This window comes from Anguilla rostrata, unplaced genomic scaffold (genome assembly GCF_018555375.3).
Source record: "Anguilla rostrata isolate EN2019 unplaced genomic scaffold, ASM1855537v3 scaf1144, whole genome shotgun sequence".
Classification (NCBI taxonomy): domain Eukaryota; kingdom Metazoa; phylum Chordata; class Actinopteri; order Anguilliformes; family Anguillidae; genus Anguilla; species Anguilla rostrata.
Genome location: NW_026986475.1, coordinates 7,364 through 13,666, shown reverse-complemented (window position 1 = coordinate 13,666; position 6,303 = coordinate 7,364). Strand labels below are relative to the sequence as shown.

General features: G+C 40.8%; 1 long non-coding RNA gene across 1 annotated transcript; it reads right to left on the bottom strand.

Annotated features, from left to right (window-relative positions):
* Positions 1–3,696: 3,696 nt before the first annotated feature.
* On the bottom strand, positions 3,697–6,086 carry LOC135247207 (uncharacterized). Its single transcript, XR_010328131.1, has 4 exons — positions 5,786–6,086; positions 5,287–5,637; positions 4,199–4,552; positions 3,697–4,023 (listed from the first exon to the last, which is right to left on the bottom strand). It is a non-coding gene; the product is annotated as an uncharacterized LOC135247207 (long non-coding RNA).
* Positions 6,087–6,303: the final 217 nt, after the last annotated feature.

The window sequence follows — 6,303 nt, the reverse complement described above, 5'->3', positions numbered from 1 at the left end:
TGCCTCTGTATGATTGTAGGTTCCATTTTACTCCTTCTGTTTTGTTTTTTTTTTTTATGAAGTTTTTTCAGTAGTTTTTCAGTTTGTGGGCTAATACATATAATCACTGATTATATCACGAGAGCACAGATGGTTCAGATCCCTCTGAAGGAGAGAGAGAGAGAGAGAGAGAGGTGGCTTACTAGGTGACATATGAAAGGGGTGAGAGAGAGAGAGAAAAGAGAGAGAGAGGTGGCTACTAGGTGACATATGAAAGGGGTGAGAGAGAGAGAGACTGGCTTACTAGTGACTATGAAAGGGTAGAGAAAGAGAGGGAGAGAGAGAGAGGGTGGCTTACTAGGTGACATATGAAAGGGGTGAGAGAGAGAGGAGAGAGGTGCCTTACTAGGTGACATATGAAAGGGGTGAGAGAGAGAGGAGAGAGAAGAGAGAGGGGGCTTCAGTGACTATGAAAGGGAGAGAGAGAGAGAGAGAGAGAGAGGGGGTTACTAGGTTACATATGAAGGGTGAAAGAGAGAGGGGCTTATTAGGTGACGTATGAAAGGGGTGTATGCAGGAAACCACAAAGGCAGAGCACAGGGGTTTTGTTTTGAGTCAGTGGCCAGAGAGTCCGACCAAACCACAGAGAGAGCTGTACCTCCAGCATCGTGCAAAAAACACCCCCTCAGACCAGCAAGCAGGTCTCAGAGCGTGATCTTAAGCACGCTCTCAAAGGAAAGACGTTATAAGCAGGAAACAAAAACAGTACTGGACAATAATTAATACTGCCCTGCCCCCTGCCCCCTAGTACCCAATGGAACCTAACTTGCTAGGATACTGCTCTCTTTGGTCACACACACACACACACACACACACAGGCACGCACTCTCTTCCCCCTCAGCTATGCACTCACACCCTGTTTGTCAAACCCCCCCACCTCCCCCATGATACAAGGATAGTTTCATGTGAGTCCATTCTGCTCTAGACTTTACTCACTACATACATTCATTACGAAGAAATTTAATCGGAGCGTCAGTGTAGCTGTTCCTAGCGCCTGGGGAAGGAGGAGGAGGAATCTGCAGGTCCAGTTTTAATTGCCTGGTTTTAGCCGTCTCTGGTCTCATGTAGAATCTGTGAATGTAATTAAGGCTGTGAGTGGAGAAAAACGTGCACCTCCCCTGTCACCCCCACCAAACAGAGCAGTCTGAAACAGACAAACACATTTTACTTGTAATGAAGAGAAGCCGTGTGCAAAAGTTTCAGAAACAATAAGCAGTGCAGTGAACTCAGAGATGGAAATATATCAGCCAAATGTCTGCCCATGTGACCTTTAATGCCTTCCTTTTATTATTGTACTCCTCAACTAGAATAACTCTGTCCCAGGAGCATTTTAAATACAAATGTATGTTTTATGGAAATGTTTTGAGAGTTCCTCCCCTAAACAAGCAGAATAACTGTCACCCTACCAACCCCACCGCCATACTACCTGCAGCCCTTTCTGTTGTTTGACTTTTTGACAACAAACATTATAATGTGAATCGTGGTCACAAAACACAGGCATCTCTGTGAAATGCAAAAGAATGGGTCCAGTGTGATTAATGCTACACAGCAGCTGAGTACATGTTCACCGCTCTTCCTCAGAGAACGGGTGCATTCCCAGCACCTGACACCAGGGGGCGGGTTACAGCATGAGCATCAAGCCACAATACTTCCATTCTTGAGGGATCTATAATCAGACTTGTGTGGACTTCCATTACAAATGCAGTTAACTGCTTGTGTGGATGTACTGTACGTACCGTATATAAAACTGTTTGGTTTACGTTCATTGGATTCAACACCAGTAACTCTGTTTTTGTTTGTATTATTTTAATGATTATTAAATTATGCAAATGGTGTAATAATTGCCTGTTTTGTAGATATAATTCTCAGGATCGAAACTTCATGGTACTGCACCTAGTGACTGACCAGGGTGTTATTCTGATGTCTATCTCTAAACATCCTTTAGATACAGATTGCCTGCATGCAGTCGAGAATACCTATTTACCACAGAATAATTATTAAACACTCGTCAAATTATCACACATAAATCATTTAGTCAAATTGTTCATTGTCTGAAATAAGGTGAAAAATTATGACAATGATGATGATGAGGTGGTGGGTGGTATTGGTGATGTTAACAATGACGATGATGATGATGATGATGATGTTAACACTGTGGAAGATGATCCTGACTAGAAAAGTGATCATGATATTTGTGAATCTATGTAATAGTGGCAGGGGCGGGGCTATCCTACTCCCTGACAAAGGTTCCTACGTTCCCTGAAAGCTCCTTGGAGCTCTTTAGAAACTGACATAGCACTGGCACTGTTCGCCGGGCAGTCCACTCTCACGATCAAACATGATATAGACCCATGAGCCCACCAAAGTGAAAAGTGCATCATGCCCACATTATGCTAGTTGTTTTATTTTTCTTGTACGCATTACACTTGACTCTCTAATGCCTGGATGTTCAGTGCAAAATCTATCTTCCAAGATTAATGAGCACTATGAAGCTAGAGCATCTTAAATTAGCTCCAAGCAACTAGTGTTAGCGTTCCAAATATTACAGCATGTCCTAACTTTGAGTTGAGGCTCGACAAAAAGCTACTTGAAAACTGATCAATCATTTAACGCTGGGATCTTTCCATGTACAATGTGATGCTTACAAGAATATTTGCACATTTAATAACTAATAATTAAATCCTAAAATAGTGGGAAACTGACAGATTTCTCTGTTTGGCACAAATGTATCTATGCCACCTGGTCACAATACTGGGCAGAACAGACAGACCTCAGACTGAATGGTAACCAGGCCCTTGTCAGGCCTATTTTAAAGGCACAGCCTGCTATACATGTAGCATTAGCCCTTAGTGGGAATGAATACCATCAATGAGACATACTCTGCATGAATAGGTGATACGAGGTTAAGCATGAGCATTTGCCATTACTGACCGATACAGATTTTATTTACAGCACCGAAAATATTGGCTGCACCACACTATGATACATTTCTGTCATAAAAAGATGAATGGCGATAACAGTCTTAAGATACTGTAACATTACAGGAATTTCAGACATACTCTGTCTCACCTGTATGTTTAGATAGATACTTTCATTCAACCCTGTGGGGTAATTTGTCCTCTGCATTTGACCCATCTTAGTTACTTAGGAGCAGAGGGCGGCCACAGTGCAGCGCCCGGGGACCAACTCCAGTTCTGAGGCCGGTGCCTTGGTCAAGGGCACCTGCAGGAGCACGCCTAGCCTTCTTGCGAGGCAACCCTGCTAACCACTATGCCACCCTGCCCGCCCGGTTTGATGCTGCTGTTTGGAAACCATTAGCTCTCAGTGCCAAAGTTCTGTTCATGAACTTTCTGTACTGAAATATATTTTCATTTGTATCATTAAGTCATTATTATATGTGTGTGATTTGTAATAATTCTGTTTTGATGTTGGAATAGCAGTGTTTATTCCAAATTGCATGTTTTCTCTAAAAATGCATTTGATCCCTCAAACAGGCCACAATAAGATTCCTTCACAAAGATCCAGCAGCTATCGTAGACTGAAATAAATGCATCTTGTATTTACAGTTTCAGACTAAAGTTGACAAAGTCCTTCTGTTATGATTGTCGGTGTTCAAATACTTTTGAGTATCAGGAACATAATCAAAACCATTTCAAATGATTGAAATTCATTTTAATTGCATTACACTGTTTGAGTAACATCAGCTGTCATATGCTATTATGCCAAAATTAGGATTCATACACCAGGGTAATTTGTAAACAGGGATTGTGTTCTGGAAAAAAGTCATTATAAGAAGAAGGAGAAAAAGAATACCCAGAAGGAGGTATTAATATGAATATGATTCGCTGATTTAATGGTATGAATCCCATAATATCATCATTATTTATGCCTTTTTGCAATAGATGAGGACAAATATGGGCAACATGCAACAGAGAACTCCAGTCCGTATGATCGAGAGCCAGACAAGCATGGATAATTCACCTCCTGAAATATAAATATGTTTTTAGGATTTTGTGAATGACATTGAGATTTTTTTGTTACTACAAAAAAAATTATGTAAAAATCAATATATTTTCCTAGTTAAATATAGTTTTACATTACAATTGTGAATCAATACTATATGTGCTATCATGCTGTACATTCATTTAAAAAAGCTTACCCTCAACATTCAGCATGGTCCCGTTCCCAAACAGGATCTCCCCACAGGTGGCCACAGCACAGTAGTAAGTCCCAGCATCAGAGGGGCTGAGGTTCCTCTTGGGGAAGTTGTAGACACAGCTCTGTGTGGGAGACACAGACCCAGAGCTCCTCTGGCACTCATCACTCCTGGTTCCATGGGTGGAAATGATTCCTGGAGGGGACTCTCCTGTGCTCTGTCTGAACCAGTACACACTGTGTTCTCCTGCACAGGTCTCAGTGTGTACTGTACACTGCAGAGTCACAGAGTCTCCTGACTGCACTGACTCAGACTCGGGCTGCTGTAGTACTACTGTCCTGTTGTGTGACTCTGAACCTGAAGGATTTTAACCATTAAAAACATAACAGGACATATGCTTGGACTCAAAAATTATATATGTGCTTTGCTACAGTTATTACCATGATTAACACAGTATTGAATCTAGGCCGTGGCTGAACTTCCGAATCTGAATTAGTGACCATTGCATGCAAAACTGCCTATTTGTCTATTTGTGATGTTTCATTAAAGACTTTAGAAAATCATAACGCAAATTTACAGTGTTTGGCTTAACATGCAATGTCTTAATCAACAGCATACCTTAATATATTTTAACATAGCACTGATCCAATACACAAACACACAACACAGAGTTTGGCTAACCCTACCCTAAAAGAAAAATCTGCTTTCCTAGGATAATTTAAATTCACTTTTAAAAAGCATATTCCAGATGTTTATTTATTTATAAAAATAACACTTTTCTGCAATATTTCACTGGTATTGTGCCAGTGAGCAAAGTATTTTGTTGCAAGCCTGTAACTACATTACATTACATTACAGGCATTTAGCAGACGCTCTTATCCAGAGCGACTTACACAACTTTTACATTGTATCCATTTATACAGCTGGATATATACTGAAGCAATTCCGGTTAAGTACCTTGCTCAAGGGTACAACAGCAGTGTCCTTACCCGGGAATCGAACCTGCAACCTTTCGGTTACAAGCCCAGTTCCTTACCCAATGTGCTACACTCCGTAACTACTGTAAAGCATCATTTTAGGTTCATATTTACCCATCACCATTAAAGTCGTTCCATTTCCAAAGATGGTCTCTCTGTAGGACGTCATAGCGCAGTGATATGTGGCTGAATCTGATGGCTCTACTCGTGACACAGTCAGGTTAAAGATCCCCTTTGTTCCTTTAGCACTGAAGCGTTTACTGTTGTTAAACTCATCGAAAAATTGATCCTTTTCTTTTTTATTTACAACTTGCACTGCAATGTGCTGAATCTTCTGTCCAAGAGGCTGCTTATACCAACTGATATCAAAAACGTTTTCAGAGTAGAAGCATGGGAGAGTCACAGTGTCTCCGATCTGAGCTCGCACCAGCGTGTCAGGCTGAATTATATTCCCAAGCAGACCATCTGTAAGACGACAGAAAACAATATTTCAATGCAAATGGCAGTGTGAAATACGCAATTAAAAACCACAACAATCTCTGTATAAATAGGTCTATACAGTCCGAATGTAAAGTTATTTTGTCCGACAAGTCAATAAAACTTATACACTTACAGACTTTGCTGAAAAGCACAAGAACAGCACAGAGTGGTGGCATCACTGTATCTGAACTCTCCTCTTCTGGAGACTCTCCTCTGCCTGAGACCCTGTTTGTCCTCTGCGCTGTAAAACTCAAACTGTACAGATAAGAGGAGGACTTGAGATAATAATTTCTCTTCATTCACTGAACAGTAGGAGGGCACATGTCAGGGGCAGATTTGATTGGCTGTTTAATGAAGCAAATTATTGGGTGCACAAGAGTGGTGCAAGCATCCGCTGATACACACCATCAGTGTAAAAAAAGAACACTGTTGTCATTATTTCCATCCTGCGTAATAAAGGTCAAATATTAATAATAATTCAGTTGTTATTTACAGTGCAGTAATGTGGAAGTCCTCACATAGTTTTAAATAGGCTACTTTAAGAATAACTTTAGATTGAAAATGGCACCTTAATTCGTACTACGGCTTAATATGTGTATGTGTGCGTGTGTGTATGTGTGGTGTGTATGGTTGTGTGTATGTGTGTGTGTG